At 33.8% G+C, this 22403-nt stretch overlaps 1 protein-coding gene across 1 annotated transcript in view; it reads left to right on the forward strand.

Annotated features, from left to right (window-relative positions):
* Positions 1–768: 768 nt before the first annotated feature.
* Positions 769–22403, forward strand: part of LOC129230032 (homeodomain-interacting protein kinase 2-like) — a 166797-nt gene continuing 145162 nt past the window's right edge. The window contains 1 exon segment of the mRNA XM_054864415.1: positions 769–1149. The gene's annotated coding sequence lies outside the window, so the exon portion shown is untranslated.

Genomic DNA, 22403 nt, shown 5'->3' on the forward strand with positions numbered 1-22403 from the left:
TGCGATGCATTTTCAACCTTTCTCCAACGTAAATCCGATGGTTTGTGCTACCCGGGGTTATACTTTGCAACATAAAAAAGTATCAGTTAAGGGGGAGGGGCAAGGAGGATGGCAGACCTCCTCATATGCTACGGAGCCCTCCCCCCCCCAAATGAGATCAAATTTCTTATCATTTCAAATTGCCCCCACCCCTCCCTTCCCTAAATTTTCTACAACTTGTGACATGGATCTTGTCGCAAGTTGCCTTAAATTTTCAGTAAGTCATATTTCTTTAGGTAAACAAGCTGGACACGTTGTCGTAAACGTTGAATCTATTTTTCTTTTAAAAATTATAACAAAAGTCTCAAAAGAGCAATAGCCCAGTATCCGAACTCAGTCAATCCTTTGAAATATGACATGATGAGAAAAAATACCTTGCAGATAGAACCAGCCAAAAAAAGGTTAACATTGATTTCATGTGCTATTTTTTCGGATCTGAAAATTGAAGTCTAGTAACAATCATAATACAATTCATGCCACAGGGGGTTTAACTGACCCTTTGACCCTCCCCTGAATCCGCCCCTGCTATGGATAAAAAAAACTGTTCACGTTCAATAAAAAAACTCATGATGTTGATGGCGCTAGACGCGACATCTTTTGGTGAAATTTGAAACGATTTCTACCTTCGTTTTAACCGCGTAAGTATCGCTTTATGTGCGGACACAAAGTGCTTTTGTTGCAATAGGTCACGCTTTCTCGTTGCCAAATGCAATGGGAGGCGATGCGTGAGCAGCTGTGTTCTTTCTGTCGTCCCAATATTTTGTGTGATAATATATTATATTTGTATATAACTTGTGGTGGTTGTCTATAATTTTGTTTGAATGTAAACCTGTTAAAAAACTCTGATTATTTATTCACATCAATATCCTGAAAGTGCTTGAAAACAACGCAGATTGGTCTTAAGTTTATAATTGTATGCTAATGTGTTTCGGAAGTAAATATTTAGTATTGTTTTTTGAGATTAATCCATGGACGTGGACGATATGAGAATACTTGTTTCCATCTCCGAAAATACCGTTGATTTCCAAGATTATGTCTGCTAGAAGTTTGAATATTTTCTGTGTATTTGCTTGGTAGATGTAAATAGCTTGTCCTGTATTAGTTTTAAAGGTAAGTGATTTGACGTTGTTTTTCTTTATCGTTTCCTGCTGTAATTTCTGCGATCGAATATCATATGTTTCTTATGTGAACTTATCTTATTTAATTTAAAAATAATAAGTAGTTATAATTTTGCAGTTCTTATTTGGAACGATTCTGAGTAAAATAATCAATTGGCTGGATAGTAGGAAATATTGTGAGAATGCGGACGTTGTTCATTGATTGCATCGAACTTGATGTGATTACATTTTGTTTTCAATTTTAACCAGACGGTTCTTGATTAAATTATTGCAAATATTAACGAAATGTTTTATGAAAAGTGAACTTTTAGATTCTAATTTGCTATTTGATGCTTTTCCTGAAAATATTTTTTACCTTGAACATATGTCTTTTTTTTTTGTTCGATTGGAACGATCGTTTTCAAATTAATATTAGTTTTCTTATAGATGGGTAATTTCTTATTATTTGATGGAAAATAATGTTTTAGTAGATTGAAATAATAATTGTTTTTATTTTGTGAGAACGATGTTGTGGAACCTTCCCAACTTGTCAATCTGAAAAAGTCACGACATGAAATTTATTACTCTATGCGATTTTGAATATTTTAAAACTAAAACTTTAATAGTGTATTTCAAATCATCGATGCACTTTATTAAAAAAAAAGAAAATTAAAGTGTCTTTGTTATTTTTGTATTGAGCATCTACTGAAGAGCTGTTTAACATTCTTTGCCATGTGTGTTTGTAAATGCATGAAAATCTCCATATTATTTTTAATATTAATTAATTTTTAGTATTTAATATTCGTTATAAATTTTTTTGGTGTATTTATAAGATATTTATTAGTTTTGTTTCAAATTGTATAAGAATGGTTACAGAGAGTAGTTCTGCAGTACAAATTTAAGGTTACCCCCTTATGGTGGTATTGAGTTGTCTATGTAAATCTACCTCCATCCACTATTTTCAAGTAAACCCCTATTCCTACTTAAAGAGAAATTTCCATAATATTTTTAATATTTGTTCATTTTGGCATTTAATATTTCATTATAAATTTATTGGTGTATTTATTATATTAGGTTTTTGTTTCAAATTGTACATCATTTGGAGTAAATACAATAAGGGCCCTTGATATAAATTTAAGGATGAACCCCTTCCCCCATATGGTGTTATTGTTCATCATTCATCATTTTCAAAGTGAAGTTCCCTTTCCTTTTAATCAGGATGTTGTGTTCATTTTGTTGAAAAATCTTAAACTTGTGTACTGCAGATTTTTTTTATTAATGCTGCAGATAGCCATAGAATCTCTGTTAATTCTTAAACGTATCATGTTACGGATGTTACGCCCAATATGTATTATGCTGAACTTATTAGTCAGCCATTGAATTTGATAAGGGAAGAGAAGAGAGCATAGGCATGCACAAGGGGGGGTGAACAGGGATACCGTGGTACCCCCATTAGCACATAGAAATGAAAATTAATATAAGAAATCGGCTAAAATTTTACATTTTTAGGTTAAAATTGTTTTTTTACTCACAATATTTAAAAATTTTCCTTAAGCAAGCAAGTATGGGAGCCTTTCCAAACGTAATTTCAACCTCGTGGTACAGTGGTACCCCCTTTTCTGAAGCCCTGCACATGCCTATGGCAGGGAGTGCCATGTAGCACCAGAAAAAAAGAGGTAACTGAAAAAAGTTTTCTCTGGTTTCGAGTCCATGTGTGAAACATAGGTTGTTAACATTACACAATGGATTATCTTGAGCCAGGGTTCCTACGCTGCTCCAAAACTCCTCCAATGCTCCTTCATTTAGGAAATTTTTTTAAAGGGCCCTTCAAACTCCTTCATTTTGGTTGTAACTTCTTCAAAACTCCTTCTTTTTTAGTTCAAGACTGCATAATATTCCTCTATGACTAACTTTAAATACTTCGGTTGACAACTTTGTCGCTAGGGACATTGTATAAGGGCGATTTTAATGTAGTAATTTCGTATGTTTATTTTTTTTCATAAAGATGTAATTTACAAATTAATGAGGGAAATTATAAAAGTTGAAGGTGAAAATATTATTAGATGACTAAGACATTTCATAAGTGAAGTAAAACATGCTTAAATCGTGCTTGGCTATTTTTTCAACTTTTATGATATTTCTTTTTCCCTCCTTCACACTCTCAGCGGCACAATTCAGATTATCTAATTATTATTTAAATATTTAAAAATTTATAAGTAGGTATATGTATTAAGTGATATCATGCCTTAAAGGGGGAGACGGGTTCATGAAATTGTGAAAAAAGTGACATCACAGTTATTGTAACAATATGTTTATAAGAATATGACCTGGGTGGTTTACAAGAGGAGTCCTTAGTAAGGTGATGTGTAACACTTTGTAACAAAGGGGAAATTGGTCAAATATGTTGCAAAAAAGTGCGACATCATTTAATGACAACCCATTAGTACTCCTTCAAAATCTCATTTTACTCCTTCAAAACTCCTTCACTTTGTTTCTGAAATTGAGTACGAACCCTGTAGAGCAGATGTGCTCAACCTTTTTCTGCCCAAGAATGCTCATATTAAAGTGATTCTTGTAAGCCAGTACCAGTGGTGTAGCCAAAATTCTGTTTCGGGAGGGACCCAGATGCTTACATAGTCATTTTTTCATATTACTAATATGTTATTAATATATAGACTGTTAGATTATGCTAATTAATAGTTTGCAAGCATTAACTAAAATTTCCAGGGGGAGCTCCCCTGGTAATTTTTTTCAGAATTGAAGTCCTAAAAGCGGTCTTTCAGTTGATCTTTGATGGTGTCAGGCAAAGAGAGATTGGTGAGAGGAAGGGATTATACCCTGGAGAAATTTTTAAAACCAATTAAAAAAATCGAAATTTTCTGCAACTTTTGATGACATTATAGGAAAGGGGGATTGGTATCTTCCAAACCAAGAAATCAAAAACAATCTTGTAATAAAATTGTTATTATTGTTCATGTTTTTTGAAAATCATTGGTATTAGGTTATTTTCTATAGTGGAAAAAGTTTGAATTTTAAGTTGTCCACAAGAGGACGAGTTAAAAAAAAGAAAAAAAAAAATCTTGTACAAACTTTAAGGTTCTGTTAGGGCAAATTTTGAGAGGCGAAGTTTTCAGAACTGTGTCACATAATGCCAAAAGAATGCCTTTATGTTTATCCTGTAATAATATACAGTCGGCCTCACTTAACCGAATATCGTCGGGTTCAAGAAATTTTATTTGATTAAGTGGGGAAATTTTCTTTACCTTTCTAAATTGACAATATTTGTCTTAAAACATAATAATAATGAATCAATAGCTATATAAAGGAAATAATTAAAGTTATATTGGCAAAAAGTTTTTGAGCTAAGTTAAAGAATAAAATAGTTTAACAATTAGTATGTATATTACAAGTACATATATATGACAATTATAAAAAGTAACTTACAACTTGAGTTATGAAATCCGTTTCTGTACCTTTTTGCCGTACATTATTTTTTGAAAAAGTCCATAATAGTGAATTGCTTGCTCTAGGTCTTCTGGGAACACTTTTCTGACTCCTCTTTTCCCCTCCTAGTCTACCGTGTTTTAAATTTAATATTTATCAATTAATCTTATATAATTAGAAACTGAGCGTAATGCACCTATGTATCTATGTAGTCATCTGTGTCCAAGTTTCTTCTCCCAAATGACAGTAACCTGACCATGAAACCAGGTATCGATGGATCTTCCCGAACCAAATTAATATAATGAGCATTAACGACCAAATTAATAAATAAAAAAGTGAAATAAATAGAAAATAAATAAATGCTGTTTTTGAAATGAGAAGGGAAAAATACTACTAGTAATTTTCACAAGAATAAGAATTACTGAATCGATAATAAATATTTCGGAAGGGGCCCGGTGCCCCCCCTCTCCGTCTACGCCACTGGCCAGTAAACGTATAAAATTTCAAAATATTTAAAAATTTCAAATAATATGGGAAAAAACAAAAAAGAAAAAAAATTAAAAGCCATCATGGGGTAGTTTCCCAAATTTTAAAAGTATTTTTGGAACAAATCTGATATACCCCCTCTTGGCGACTTTTTCCTGTTGGCGCCAAAAAAGCGTCGCCAAGAAAACTATGTATGACGTCATATGTCATACATCGTTCTTAGCGATGCTTTTTTAGCGCCAACAGGAAAAATTCAAATTATGTCATTAATTATTTAATGAAATTAATGCATTAATTTTTTTCCGTTGTTTCTCCGGGATACGAGCCCTCGGTCTCATAGTACTTTCGTAATGAGACCTCGGCTCGCCGGCCCTGCCTCTGTCTCATTACGAAAGTACTATGAGACCTCGGGCTCGCCAGGACCTCGGTCCGTTATCCCTCCGACTTTTAATATACATCACAGTCGGATATAAGTCACAGATCTCCTCCGTTCAGTATACAATAAAGTCACAGATTTTATGTGAAATTAACACCATTTTTGTGCTACAAAAATGCCAACCAGACCAAAATACAAACTACCAGAAACACACTAAAAACACAATAATTCAAAATATGCTCACTTACCTTTTTTACTTTTCTTTTACTTCCTCACGTGAGGCAGTGCACATATGTTCCGCTCTTAGGGAAATTATCCCATTTTTACTTCCTTTTACAAAAAAGGAAGTATTGTATTCGCGAAAAAATTTTCACTCAAAAATCGCCCTTAATTTCCATTTTGCTCACCCCCAAATGAATGTTGAGTTCTTTTTTCGATTCGACCACATGCGGAAAAGTGCCTAAGAATGTATAGACACGCGAAATATCCATTTTGACCATCACCGAGGTAATTACAACGACTTTTCTCGTGACGTCTGTATGTATGTGCGTATGTGTGTATGTGCGTATGTATCTCGCATAACTCAAAAATGGTATGTCCTAGAAAGTTGAAATTTGGTACATAGACTCGTAGTGGGGTCTAGTTGTGCACCTCCTATTTTGGTTGCATTCGGGTGTTTCTAAAGGGGTCTTTTGCACCTTTTTGGGGGGAAATCATTGTTAATTTCGATGCAAACTCAAGTGGTGTTATAATTTGGCGGTCACTTGGCGATATATCGCCAGTCTTTTGGTTGCCAAGTTTTGTCGCCAACTTGGCGAAAAATTTGGCGATTTTTTTTTTTTTTTTTTTTAAATCTGCTTTCAATGTGGCCATTGCTAGTGATATTTAAAGAGTTAGAGAGAGAATCCCATTAAAATTGCAATAATAGGGAAATAGCATTAAATTGGTGTAAAAGGAAGTCATGTGATGCACACATCAGCTCGTTTATTATCATTACTTTACAAAATTATTTAAATTATGTTTGTTTTGACAAAAAAAATTCCAAAAAAAACAACCTTATTTTACTTGTATTTTGTACTCCACCCAATTAATTTCGCGAATTATTTCCAAAAACTTTACAAACATATCCTCATTTTTGTATTCACAATTTTTCATTCAAAAATTTCAATTGATACATTTGGACAACATCACAAACCGAACTCATAATTAAAATAGAAAATTCAACTAAATTAACATTAAAAAACAACAAGAAAAAGAATACTCTAAAATAAAGTTTGAATTGAAACTTTATTTTAGAGTATTCAACTTAAAATCTCCCTAAGAGCGGAACATATGAGCACCTACCTCCTACCACAGAGACACGTGCAAAAAGACAGACTTCGAGAAACTACTTTCCAGCGTTCAAGTTGCAAAACCAGGGTTGCCAAGTTATCGCCTTATTGGCGATTTTCGTATCGAGCGAAAAATTAAAATCTCGCCAAGAGGGGGGCATATCAGAGGAGAGCCGTATTTTTTTTCAGAAAGAGTATGCTTCAAAACATAGCATTGGACCATTTTTTAAATAATTTGGCTAAATTTAGAATTGAGCGTTGGGAAAATGAAAGTTTTTTCTCACTCCATGTTATTTTTTTTGCTTATTCTATCAATTTCAGTGACTAAAAGTAGTACTTTTGACTGAAGGAAACAAGACCATTGTTGTCAACGCGGCTATGCTTCTTTTATTAAATGCCTATTTTTCAGAATTTAATTTCTGAATAATTGGTTCCAAGTTTGTTTTACTATCATTAATCGTGCTTTTTGATTTGTAACATTGAAAAAACTGCGGGACAAATTGATTTGCTTTGTGGGCCGGATGTGACCCGTCGACCGTAGGTTAGGTACCACTGATCTTGACCCATGCTACAAACTAACTTTGTGCCAAATTTCATTAAAATCGGCCGAACGGTCTAGGTGCCATGCACATCACAGAGATCCGGATATCCAGACAGACAGAGAGACTTTCAGCTTTATTATTAGTAAAGATATGATCACATACACATTATTGTGCATATTGGATTACTGGGAGTATACCATCAGAAAAAGGATTGGAACACTGTGTGGAGGGGAGTAGCAATGCTTGTATTTCCCTACATTTTCTAGAGGACATGTTTGAAGTTGTGCCCCCCAAAACAATTCTACAAAATTTGCGTTTGTCGTAGAACAGATGCCTTAAACTGCAGAACAATTCTGTACAACTGTAAGACAAGACTCAGGCAAATTTTCTGCGGAAATTCTATGGTTTTCTGTAGAATTTCCTCAAAAAAACCTGCAGTTTCTGCAAATTAGAAGAAAATCTAAAATTTTCGCAAATTGCGCTTATTTGACGGAAAGATCGCTCAAAATTGAAATTTGATGTGTCATTTCCAAGAACGTTAGATTACTTACTTTGAACTCCAAAAAAAATCTGCTGAATTTGCAAAATTAAGATATTTGCAGAAATTCTACCGATTTCTGCAGAAAACCAGCTTTGACTGCCTGCACCTGCTTTATGCCCTTAAGCACACTACAAGAAGTAAATTTTTTCAGCTTTTGCCAAAATTCCAGCTTTTTATGCTTGTTTTGTAAGGTTTTCCGCCTTGTTTTACTTTTTCAGGCTTCAGAGTGATCCTATATTTCTTATAAATCTGTAAAGAATTTTTTGCCTTTTTGGTTCTCCTTTACCTCATTTTTCCCAATCGATCTTCATCCACCACAATTTCTGCCATAAACGCAGATTTTGGAAACATGCTAACATTGAAATTCGTGCCTCGCCGAAAATTGCATGCTATAGTGGAGATTTCAATTCCTTTGCATCCTGAAAGTATTTTAATTATGTAGAAAGTTTTGAGGTGTTTTATTATATGCTACTGTAACTCGAATTATTTTATTTATTATTTTAGCAATTTATTTCTTTTCTGACATTATTTTAATTGCTCATTTATGCCATGTAAAATTAACCAAAAGAAAAGAAAAAAAAAAAAAACTTGGTTTGACACCCAGGTTTGGATTTTTAAGCAATTTTGCATCTTTACTCTTTCTACGTATGTATAAAATATTTTTAGAAAATCCCAATTGGTTTATAGATTTAACAACCAGCTCAAGTTTTTGGGATTTTATATCTTTCATTATTTACTAATTTTGTAACTTCAGTGATATATTTAATTCGTCTCTTTTGGTTAAAAGTTGTAATGATTCCACAAGTATATAATTTTCACAGAAATCAAATGTCAAGTTTTGAGCAACAGTCTAATTCTGAAAAAAAAAAAAAAAAATCATTGAATTTTGAATATTTTTATTGTGATGAGTTTTGTTACTGGTTGAATGTGAATTATTTTCTTAAACATATGCTAAATTACTTGATTACTGCACCTTTTAAATTAATCCATTTTTTCTATGTGTACAACATTCAAAGTCCTGATGTTTTTCATAACTGAAGTTTGAAGAATGCTAGAATACTATGTTTTAAGATCAAGCTTAATGTACAATCTCAAGTTCTTCCCAAATACTTGAATCTAATTGGCGTGGGAAAGTTTTTGTTGAACCTTTAAAATTGGTGAATTGGGCACTTTTTTGGGTATCCTCCTTTCTGGAAACTTTTGGTACAGTTTTAGCTATTGCCCTTTCCTCGTTTCTTTGGGATGCATTTTTAGATTTCTCCTTTTTGCTCTCTGACCACTCTCATTCCTGCCTGGAAGACCAATCTGTAAATCATCGGCTTTATGAGCCAAAATTTTTCCGTTCCACATCTTTGTGTAGCTTACTCATACTATTGGCCATGTGCTTTTATTTTGAAGGAAAACACCACTTCTAATGTGATGAGATACTTGGAACTGGTGTCAAAGCACTCAAAACGCTTTGATGTTTGTAGGGGAAATGGCAGCATCTTTAGTTGCCAAGAATGGTGACATTGGACAGGATTTTGCATTTCAGTCAAGAATGTGCCTGAAAGTTTGATTTCATGCTCTTTTCTGAAATAAGACTGAGTACTGAACAAATAAAATTTTCCTTTCACATTCTTTTATGAAACGGCGTTGATTTTAGGATCATGATTTGTGGAAAAGGTCACTTCAATACTTGGACTACTTGCAGAACAGTTTTGGTCAAATGATTTTACCTAGCTGAGCCTCACAAAGTATTCTGCTTTTGGGGCAGTGCCCATTCTTAAAGTATCTGTTTTAACAATATCATGTTATAATAAAAATCTAATAATGAACTTCAAACACAAATTGCTATAAAAAAAAAAAACTTGATGAATAAGCAGGGTTCGTTAATTTAACGAATTCGGATTGATTTAACGAACCCAATTGATTTGAATCAAGTGGTTTTTTTTAAACAAAATCATTAATTAAAATCAGTTGAATTTATTTTCATAAATTAATTTTGCATTTTTAGAATGTATTGCTCTAAATTTAACTACAACACTGCATTACACTATCTTCAATTCAATTGGCAAAACTACATAGATCCCTTTTGCTGTGTGTGTAACAGGTTTTCACTCTTGGAATATTGCTTTTACTCCAAACACAGTTTAGAACAAAATAAAAAATTTGCCGTTTTTCTTATACACCATGACTAATATAGTTAAGAAAAGTAATTGTTCAACATATTATTTTTAAAAACGTTCATGATGATAAAAACTTTACCTTTAAGCAAAGCATAAAACAAAATCACACCGTATCTTAGCGTTGTAAGTATTTATAGATCTTTTTTTTAAAAAAAAGTATAGTTAAAGAACTTATCTTAATTTTAAATGCAAGCTGAATGAATTCATCTATTGTGTGAAATATACAATGATAAATGTAAAGTTAATTTTTGAACATTTAAAGAAAAAAATCTGATTTAAATTTAAAAAAATCCGATTTTAATTAAAAAAAATCCGATTTTAATTTAAAAAATCCGAGTTTTTTGATTTAACAAAAAAAAAATAAATAAAAATAAAAATAAATAAATAAATAAAAAAAAACTACGAACCCTGTTAATAAGTATTATTTTCGTATTGACTATAGCAGACACCAAAACTTTTATAGAAATATTTCTAGAATGCTTAATATAACCTCACAACAGCTGTCTTTACACATTGGGGATTAAAACAGGAATAACCTCACATATTTATAAAATGACGCGAACTGGTAGTGTTTCCACTTTTAAAAACATTGATAAGGATACTAGCAGCGATGCAGGGGGAAAAAAAAAGGTTTGTGGTTTATTTCTTCAAAAAGTAAGTCTCAACAAGAATTTGATGTATACAAATCACTACTACTCAAATACAAGAATTTGAGTAGTGTTCTTAATGATTTGAGCACCCATTGTATTTCCCAAACTATGTTTCTATGAAATCTATTTGATGTTTTTCAAAATTCAATCAAAAATGTCAGGGGTAGGACCTAACAAATCATATTGTTAATCTTTAGTTGGAAATTTAGAGGGTCAAAAAATCAGTTCCTTGTATATTTGTTTATTCATTCTGATAAAAATGCCCTGGCAAGGAGCAAAATGCAGGTTTTGGGGCCTGTTGCATTACATTTATCCATTTTGGATACATAACATCTTCTGAGTTGGAGATATACTAATGAAACCAGATCAAACCGATCCTTATTTCCCATATTAAGAAAGAACTTATAACTTTTTCAGGGGAGTCATCCCAACAGAAAGGGAAGAATTAGACTCTCGGAAACCAAAAGATAACTCGGAAAACATTTACTCAAATAATTTTTTTTTTATATCATAATCCAGAAGCATTTTTTTTTTCAATTTCTGAGTGAAATGTTACATCGGCTATCTTGTTCTTTATTGACTTGTCAATGCATATGCTTCTGCAGTTTGTTTTTATGTTTGTTGAAAGAGCTAAAAAGTGGGGGGGGGGGGGGGGGGGGGGGGGGGGTGGGGATTCAACATATTTCTGTGTGTGTGTTTTTTTTTTCGTCGTAAAAGGAATGTTGGTAAGGGTGGCAGTTTGAAGATTTTCCCCTGATCGGCTCGGGAAAATCGAAGATCCGGCCCTGAATCATCAAATTCAATTGAAAACAGGGTTCGTGATTTTTTTGATTTTTTTTTAAATAAAAAAAGTCGGATTTTTTAATTTAAATCGGATTTTTTATAAATTTATATTAAAAGGTTTTTTAAATAAGATTTTTTTTATATTTTTTAAAAAATCTTCAAAAATTTGTAGACATTAATTACTTTACATTTATTAACATAATATATTTCATACAATAGATGAATTCATTCAGCTTATTTTTAAAATTTGAATAAGTTCTTCAACTATTCAAAAAAGTTTTAAGATTCATAATTACGTTATAATTATAATGCTTTGAAAAGATGTGTTTTTGTTTTATGCTTTGCTTAAAGATAAGGTTTTATCATGTGCGTTGTAGTGCAAAATAATACGTTGAACGATTACTTTTCTTGACAAATTAGTATTGGTGCATAAGAAAAACTGCACATTATTTTTTTTTTTTTTTTTTTGTTCTGAACTGTAATTTTGGTGTAAAAGCAATTTTTCAAGAGTGAAAGTCTGTTACACCCAAAAAGAGGGATCTATGTAGTTTTGCCTGTTGAAGTTAAGATTGTATGACAGGGTGTAGTTAAATTTATAGCAACACATTCTTAAAACTTAAAATTAATTTATAAAAATAAAATCAACTAGTATTAATTAATGATTTTGTTAAAACAATCACTTGATTTAAATCAAGCTGGTTTAAATCAACAATGAAATGTATATCTAGTTGTTTGCTGTACTTTGGGGGATGCCGTTTCCTGAACCATTTATTTATTATTATTGTATAAGTAATGCTAATTGGTTTTAAACTACGTACCTTTTCTTTTTGGGAGTCCCCACCCCACAAACCCTAAGCTGTTTGGCCTTTCTTTAACTTGGAACCACATACAGACTGCAAATCATTTCTGTACTGATTGTTTTGAATTTTAATATTATCTATTTATATTTTGCTAAAAAAGAAGTTTTCTGCTATGAAATCTACTTTTTGAGATAACTGTTTAACTCTTTCCAATGAGATCGATGTTACAAACACTGATTGTTTGTACACTGTAATTTAGATCATTTGCTATTTTTTTCATGAGTATATAATTTTTATAAGCTACAGGTCGTTTATCACATCCTGAGACTGTAATGCTAAAGGATACTGTGATTGCAAAAAATATATAATTGTTAGTTTTCTTTTATTTCTGATTGAAACATCGCTGTTACTTACTTAAACTTACTAAAGCATCAAATGGTAGAAAAGTCGATAGTTTTTGCAAAAAACTATCGACGTTTTAACAAAAACTTGGATGTTGCGTGTAGCAAATATGCTCACACTGCGGCATATGTTTCAGAAAATAGGAATAGTGAGTCGTTCTGGAAATAATGGTAAGATCAGGGGGTGTCAATTGAACTTTTGTCAGAAATAAATTTTCAGTACATTGCTGAGTATCCGAACCTTGTCACAAATGCGGATGTTCAGCGACCAAATATAGCCTAAAACTTTTTTGGGGGCACATATTTTGAAAAAATTCGCTATTGATCCCCTATCTGTGCAGGATTATTAAGATTTGACTCTCGGCCTCTTTTCGAAAATAAGCCCCTCCCTTCCAAAACCAATGCTGAATTCGCTCTTGACCCATCCAAATTCGGATAAGCTAAAATTCGGATGCTTCGACAAAAGAAGAAAGAAAAAAAAAACCGTCCATGCTTCTGAATATAATGAGGCGGTTGAAAGATGAAGTAAATGCGTTTATTTAATCAAATTTATCAATTGATACATAATGTTTAAAACTGTTGTGTGTGTTAAAATTTTGTTGGTCTTTACGTTGATCCCCCCCCTCCCCCTACTTTCTCTTCTTGCATTGGGGTTTTGATTTTGAAAGCAGTCGGGGTATTATCGGATAATTAGATAGTTCGTTTCATTAGAGTCCGAATAATCGGTGTTCTACTGTAATTTCGTGTTTTCCTTTCGTCCTACTTTCATAGCTGTATTAGAACTGAGAAAGCGGATCTTTAACTAGTGGCTCAACTTCGAGAAAATCATTATCATGTTTAAATAGCGTTATTAACTAGTGAGGCATATCATGAATACCGAATAAGGTGGAGGGGGGAGGGAGGGGTGATATTGATAGAATGAGTGATAAATTAGCAGCACACTGCTCCAGAATTAGAATAGAGCCAGGTATGCCACATAAAGGCGCCGACCACAGGGGAGGGGCGGCAGGTGATTCGGTCCATCGGAAAATTGCAGAGGGGTCTATTTTGTAGAGGGTTCCCGGGAATTTCATTTTTACGCGTTTGCTATTTTAATGACATGCTTAGAATTATTATTGGTGTTCAAAAATACGTAGAGGCAAATAATGGTTGAAAACAGATTTTTTACAGAGCCGTGTATCATTTTTTGAAACTTTTTTTACATTTTAGGTTGTGTGAAATATTGGGTAGTTTCCAATATTTTAAAAGTATTTTTTCTGAAAGAACATGCTTAAAAACATAGGATCTAACCATTTTTAAAATAATTTGTTTAAGTTTAATATTTAAAAAAAAATACTTAAATCGGTGATTTTTCATTGTTTACATTTCTTGCCGATGACATCACAAATGATGAAATACCATTCTGTGTTGCCATTCACAGAGCAAAATATTTAATTCGCATCTTTACTCACGTGTATTGGCAACGATATGGTTGATAGCAAGCGTAGAGCGCAATTTTAATTTGCTTCTTGATTATCATAACGTGGAAACGCGGTACAAAGATCTGCCAAAAATCATTATTTCTGACGTCATCTAGACCACGCCTCGTTTGAAAAATAGGACATTTTCAAAAATTAATTAAAAAATAACTGTCTATCAATTTCAGTGACTAAAAGTACTACTTTTGACTGAAGGAAACAACCCCATTGTTCTGTTCTCTCTGTATTGATTTTAATTGATCGCTTGAGATATTTTTCTCATAGTAAAAAGATAGTGCTATAAAATGTATCAAAATATTCGTTTAAAAATACTGAAAAATTTACAAAATAAATAAGAATAAATACTCACCCTTACACAAATGTATTAGATAGTGATATGATATAGTATAAATGTACTTACAAGTAGCTTTATTTTATGTATTTCGGAAAGAGGAATTTCGGCAATTAAATTTTATCGCGGTTTGGCATGTACCACGACAAAATTTGATTGGGGGAGGGGGAAGGGAATGTAAGATGGCAGTTCAAAGTTTTTCATGTGTCTTTTTTTAAACGAAAACCCCGACCAGAATCGGTAAGAAGTTGAAAAAAATTTCATCAAATTTTAAGGGAGAAAATCTCCTAATTAAGTATAAAGAAAATTCTCTATAACATCACTTAACAAGTTTTCATTGATTATTTTTGTGTGAATTAAAAGAGAGGTATGTTGGAATAGTATGGAATTAATTACTTATGTCTACTTTTTTTGAGGGAGGGGGGAACATGTGTGTTGTGTCATACCGGACGGGCCTTGAAAGAATCCTGTACGGCTCGCGACTGCACTTTACGTATTTCACGCAATTTTAATTAAAAAAAAAGCATCTGTTTGATCATTAGAACCACACTAAAACCGATTTTATTTTCAAAACCATATTTATTTGTTTCTTCTCTGAAGTACTCGTTTATCATGCTTTCCACAGGAATACTGCTGTTTGATTCTTGAAATACTTAATGAATTTGTGTCTGATTTTCTTTCATATTTTCATTATTCAAATGCCTATTTTCTTAATAAAGACCTCTTTGATATAAATTTTGACCATTTTATCGCATTTCAAACTTTCCCTTATGTGGCGTTTCCCAATATTCTCTTCAGCTCCACATTCGAAAGTTGTCGATGGACAAAAAAACATGGAAATTTGACATGTCTGAGTCGTCTGTCTCCGTGTGGGGTATATATAGGGGTTGTATTAGTACATCGTCTGCGATTCTTTTCCATCTCCCCTTCTTCTCTTGGCTTTTCTGCTGGGATTCTGGGAACGTACCCTTTTGTCGGGCCGTATTGGTAACGCAATCTGCCGCTCTTCGCCAGCTGTTCGGTTTGGCAGGGGAGAAAACGCCGAGTGGAGTTGAAGTGCACAGAAAAGAGTGAAAATAATAATAATAATAAAAAAAGGTGCATGCTTTTCCGAAAAAGACCCGCGCCGGGTGGCGAGCGCAAACTGATGGAAAACCAAGTAGGATATGCGATTTTTTTCTGTATTTTTGTTATTTTGCTTCTAGAGTTGGAAATAGTCGATAAAACTTGAGCGCTAACTTCGCAGGGTGGCTCTCCTGGCAGGCCTTTGCTTTCAGACCCCATTGCTGCATGGGGTGTTGATTTAAAACCAGTTTTCTTACCTCCCTGGGGTTTCCCTTTTTCCATATCGAGAGCCTTGTTCTTCGGAGAAGGGAAAGCCTGTAAACATTTATTCCACAGTTGGGCCCTCTAGGAATAATTTATCTTGGAGTGCTTGTGCTGCGAGGAATTGCGGATATTTTGTTAGGAGGGGGGAAAACTTCTGGAGGCATTTATATTCCCGAGTCAGCCTCTGACATTCGCAAAAGCCGACAAGACCTTGTTTGGCCTTGGTCTAGGTTTTCCATCACAGAGCAAATAAAAACAGTCGGAGTTTTCCAAAAATGTTTCTTGTTTTAAATTTAGAGCTAAATTATCTGGAATATTCAGAATGTTTGGGGAAATGGAATATACAGGAACTGAGTCAAGGGCGCCCACATGCATAATTGTAAGGGGGGTGCTCGGATATTTTCCCCATGGGTTAGGAGGGTATTTTATCCATGGAAATCGATTTCAGGACAGGTTCAAGTCATTAAAATATTTCATTTTTAATAACTTATTCATTAATGGCTGGAGAGTAAATGTTTTTACGTTTTTGCAAAGAAAAAAGAACCAAAAGCAAGAAAATTCTAATTTCAAAGGAGGGGCTCGAGCCCCCCTTGCCCCCCTATATAGGCGCCCTTCAACTGAGTAGGTAAAATGAAACGATTTACTTATGCGATAATATCATTCATTTTGTACAATATAGAGTTGTGTAACTTAAAATTTTAAGGTAGGAAAGGGAATTTAATGAAATTATCAGAAGTCTTTAATTCTTCTGAAGCTGAAACATTAAATACAATTATAGAAATTGTAAACTTAGCCACAAATTTAATGCCAAAGACTTCATTAAAATGGCACTTCTTTTTAATGAATATCCTTTATCACTCTTCTAATTTAAAAAATATATTTTGGTTGTGAAGGTTTTTTTTTTCTTTTGAATTTACCCAGAAAATTAAAATTACTTTGCTCTGCAGTAAAATTACACTCACAACCGAAGGTCTTGTTAGTTGATTAATGCTGCTACATGTCGTCATAATTCAGATCTTCCAATTGTGTGGCAAAAGCTTACGTCGATATCAACTTCTTACTATTTTTATTCCGTAATCCATAATAAACTCTATAATAAAAAATATCTCATGGAAGGTTGTTAGAAGAGACTAAAAAATTGGAAAACAAATAAAATGAAGGAATCAAGTCGAGATGTTACTATAGAAATATAGTTCAATTTCAAAGGAGGGACTTTTCTTACGATTTTTTTATATCTTCGTTTTGGGGGATTGTGTTCAAATACAAATATGTTTTAAAAATACATATTCTACCGTACAAATATTCGCATTGACCCAATGAAAATTTTACTTACCATATGTTGAAAAATTTCAAATAAATTACTGTAAAATATATATCTCTGGCACAAATTGGGAACTCTGTGAAGAGGTAAGTTTTTTCTCTTATTATGGCTTAGATTGACAGTTAGAATTTGAGAGTACCGAGGTCTGTCTTAACTTCCAGCTATTGAAATAGCACTATAACCCATGATGGGTTTTGGTTTTCAAGACGTGGTAGGTATCCTGTTGCAAATTGAGATTGCTGAAAAAGTGAGTTTGTTTTGTTATCATACTATGGCTTGCTTGGACAGCGGTTTCAGTTAAAGCCCTGAATCGTAGAATAAAGTAGCAAAACGTCCGCCATCTCGGGGATAAACGATGCTTTCTTCCTATGTCTGTTAAGGTGAAGAACCATGTTTTGCTTCTTGATTATGGTTTCTTATTAAATCTTCATATTAATCCACAATGAAGAAGCAAAGCACGCTACTTCATAATAGCAGACATAGCAGTGGCGTACCCAGGGGGTGGACTGATAGGGCTACAGCCCCCCCCCCCCGAAATTTTCAAAATTAATTATAAAAATTATAATAAAGAACAAGTTTTTTTTTATGATGTATTTTTGAAATCTTACATTCGTATTGATATCAGAAAAGCGATACATGAACTTTTCTTAGCTACAGTTCATAAGTATCCCTCCCCCCAGCTCAAAGACTTTCGAGCTCAGCCCCCCCCCCCCCGAACTGATTTGTCTGCGTACGCCGCTGAGACATAGGAAGAAAGCAGCATTTAGCCCCAATATGGCAGACGAGTCGCTACTTCAGCAACGATATAGGGCTTTAGTATTTTAGTTCCAAGACAGCTTTGGATCCAGTCTTGTTTCAGGAATTTAGAAATACGTAATTATGGCTGCTGGTTGCAATGTCCTAAAATAATTAAGTTGAATAAAACGTCCCTTTACGTAACTCTAGGTAAGGTAAATCTAGAAGGCACATTTTTTTTTTCAATTTAAATAACAGTTTATCAGCTGTTGTTTCCTGTAATGGATCTTACTTAGTTTTTCTATGAATTAAGTATATCTCCTCCATTAAGACTATAGAATAATTAAAAAAAGTAACATACATTTCTAGCTTAGCAACCAGTTTTCTGCAACGTGGTTTTTGTACACATACTATTGTTTTCAATCAAACAAATTTGGAACCAAAATGTCAGCTCCCCTTTAAAGTGGCCTGAGGTTTATCGGGTGCGGATTATCTCCCAATATAATGTGGTGGCGAAAATTGAGATTTCTGTAAAAATGTGAGATTCCTAATCTCACATAATGACTGGACAGTTAATATTTTGATAATGTAACGAGCTTTATGTTGCAACAGTTATCCCATTACCACTGAAATCAAAGATGGATTTTGGTTTTCTAGAAATGATCTGCGCTGGTACGGATCGATAATTCTGAAATGAAATTTATTCTCATTTTGGGCATTGGCATTTTTTCCAGCCACCAAATTAGCAGTACTACCAGTTCCCAATTCGCTAACCTTGGCTGTCTTAGGCCTGATATAATTTCGCTACTCCCATCTCGTCTTTTAACTACCATCGCAGCAAATAACTCACAATAACAAATTTAAAATTACAAAATAAAATATATATTTTAAAATTTAATACTAGTTGAAAAGCTGATTCGAGGTTAAACTAACACAATAAATATTTAGAAATACAGGTAAATAAGGTTTTAAATGAGTAAAAAAATAATTGGAGCCCCCCCCCCCCCCACCCCCGTTAACAAACTGGGCTCCGAATCTAGTCATCAATAAAGTCCTGATGCCCTGAGTACAAGTTTTAGCTCTCGGTACAAATTGAGAAATTTAAGAGGTGAGTAATTTGTTTCATACTACAACTTCGGTTGGGTTTTGGTGTTCTGGAGAAGATAGCAGACGCCAATTGAAAACTCTTTGAAAGGGTAAGTGTATTCTTATTTTATGACGGCTACGCAAAGTTTTGCCTTTCTCGACTATCGATTTCCAGTTGGATCTTCCACTAAATTAGGTATTTTGACCTTCTTTCAAGTGCTCTTCAAGTAGATTTCTCGTTTTAATTAAGTTCTACATATTTGGGCGATTCAATAAATGTCATTACGTTTTTTTTCCTTTAATTAGTCTTTCGATTTCATAGTGGTATCGAATTCCTCAGGATTGGAGTCCCTTAATGACTACATATCAGGGATAAGATCTTAAAGAACAACAGTTCTGTTAACTTTTACATTCTCTGGCGAAATATTGTATGATTGCGTTATTCATGTATGAGAAAATGAATAGGTAAAGCGAGATCTTGAATATCTTTTCAGGAAAAGTGAAATACCTAGTGGGTGTTGGGTCGATAAAAAAAACCTTTTATGTGCATTTTAATTGCTCTAAGTTTGGCCAATGTGTCCAATCTGAATTCGTGCATATTTAGAACCAATTTTTTTTCCTATATATCAATGGTACTTATTACAGTTTTTGTGACCAGAGGTATAGATACCGAAATAGTTTTTGGGAGGGGCACCGAAAATTAAAAAGTCCTCCCTTCCTATGCAATTAAAAATTAAAAATCTTCTGAGGTTTCTTTAAAACATTTTGAAAGCTCCTTTAAAGCCAATAAATCTACTTCAAAGTACAGAAATGTTATTGGACTAAATTACTTCTAATGTGGTCGTGACTACTAAATTTTACATAATTTCACCGAAATGGTCTAGTAATGTACGATATTACTTAGAAATATTGTCAGAATGGTTAAAACTAGAGGGTATAAAAGCAGAATAATCTCACTTTTTTTTCTATCAATTTAGAATTAACGACGAAATAGCGGAAATGCGAATTAGAAACTCGTGAGTTTTATGTACTCTTTCACACTAACCACCGACTGCAATACTCCTGTAACTGCTTACTCCTGTAGTAAACCAAAGTAATTTTTTCAGAAATAACTTTTTCTGTGTTTGTTTAACAGTGGCGGCTCGTGGGAGGGGCCAGAGGGAGCCCGGGCTCCCTCACTTTTTTCAGACAATAATTTGCAACTTTTTATTTCTTTTTTTTTTTTTTGCTCTTTACCGGTGCTTAGAGGGAAGCAAACTACACTCCGGAAAGCGTACTAGATATAAACGTGAGATTCATAATTTTTGTGATGGGCTTTTCAGCTTTTCCCTATATGATTAATTAAATTTTATTTCTGAAAGTCAGGGGCTGAAAGTGCATCAACTGCCGGCAATCATGGACATAAACATGAGATTAATATCTTTCGTAATTTACTTAATAGTTTAAGTATTTTATAGTTTGTCCTGTGTTTAAAATAAATTTAATTTTATTTATTTAACACAAATAATAATTTTAAAAAATTTAAATATCAAAAAAAAAATTTTTTTTTTCAAAAATTGGGGGTGGGGGGTGCACCTATGATCTGGCCCCGTCACTTTCTCAAGACACGAGCCGCCACTGGTTTTAAGTAGTTTAAAAATGTTTGTTGTTGTGAAGAAGTAAATTAAAAAATAGTCAATGTATATAGTTAAATGAATTTCGTCCCCTTGGGAGAAGCACGGTCTTCCCTGTGCCCCCCTTCCCCCAAAGTCCGATAATGTTTTTAACCTCATAAACAAAAAGCTTAGCCAAATGCAAGGGACCCTTCAATGGCTTGTTTCCATGGCTGGGGATAAATTTTCTTTGTGTCCCTCTTTGAACACACGGATGAACGCTTTGATCGTTTCTAGAGTGATGTCAGATAGCGGAACGACTGATGTACTGGATTTTTTTTCTTTTTCTTTTAGACATCCTGTCTTGATAAGATAAAAACTACTGTTGGCTTACAATATTGTGTACCGTCTGTAAATAATATATAACTTCACGTAATCGGTGGTAGTTAGTTTGTTACTCACTATTCTGTCTCCAGAACGACTAATACAAGTTAGCGTTTCCCATCTGCTATTAACAGACTTCTGATACACGCATACATCATTAACCATTGTCAGGACATGAGTGACAACACGTCATTTACATCATTTTGGATTTGTTGAATCTTCATGTATTTTGTGTGACTTTGGGCAGCCAGTGCCGACGGATCACCTTGGACGAATGTGAAGCACTGAATTTTTATTCCTGTAAATTTCAAGGCCTTTGGCAGAGATGAAGTTTGATGATCTGCTATCAGCCAATGTTACTGGCATTTGACAAATAAATAAGTCATCAACCGTTGTGAATCTGCTGTTATAGAAGCGACTTTTCTAATCTTATTGCCTTATGGCACTTGTGATTTTTAAACCTCATCGAAATTCCATTATTCGTTTGACCGCCTGAGGGTTGGTAAAATATTAGGACGTTCAATTGTACTTGGAATCGTTTTTCCATAATCGTCAATCCCCCGGAGTAAAATCTGGCTGCGCTTTTGCTTCTATTAGTTTTTTCTCACGCCGCGGAGTAAAAGAATTTCTCTCGTACATCGTTTAAAGGTGTGCTGTCTTTTCTTATTACTATTACTAACTTTAAAGAACTGAATGTCTTCTCCAATCTCTACTCACTCCTTTCCTTTCGTGGTACTAAAATTGAGTATACTGGTAAATATACCCAGCAATTTGAAGTTCATCAATGAATACTATGCTGTAGTTGAAAAACAATTTGGGACCTCACCTTAGAGTTCAGGGGGATTTGCCATAAGAAAAGGCGATTTGAAACCAAGTTATACAGTAAAACCTGTGAAGTTGACCACCTAAGTTGACTGCTTTCTTCAGGCACGGAATTAGCCTTTATCATTTTAATCAACCTCTGTAAGTTGAAAACCTGTTTAAGTTGAGCACCGCAAGTGGTCAACTTACACAGGTTTCACTGTATCACATTTTCACAGTACTAAACCAAGTATTTGAGAGAGGGTGTCCCCTCGCGTTCATCCACCCCCCATCTGCAGCACTGAATGTATAAATCTAACGTTGTCAAGAGATGGTTATTCTCATAATTTGTTCTGCTTCCCTTTAAGAAAAGAAAAAAAGAACCCTCATACTATATTTATATGTAAAAAGTTTCGATTGTGTGCAAGAAACTCATAACTCGTTGTATATTCCTGACTAAACTTCCTTCTCATTTATATTTTTCTTCAAGAATAATCCCCTAATAGTATTGCCAAGGAATGCTGATTTTCTCCTTGACGGGTCTTTTGATTTCCAGCATTGAATTCACGTGCAGAGCTCGGGACTCGGGCGTCAGCGCCCGCTCCCCATCGCTGATTTGCCGAAATCCACCACCGCCCTCTGAGGCTGAACTTTGACAGCCCAGTTAAGCTGAGCGCAGTCGGCTCGG

This window comes from Uloborus diversus, chromosome 9 (genome assembly GCF_026930045.1).
Source record: "Uloborus diversus isolate 005 chromosome 9, Udiv.v.3.1, whole genome shotgun sequence".
Classification (NCBI taxonomy): Eukaryota; Metazoa; Arthropoda; class Arachnida; order Araneae; family Uloboridae; genus Uloborus; species Uloborus diversus.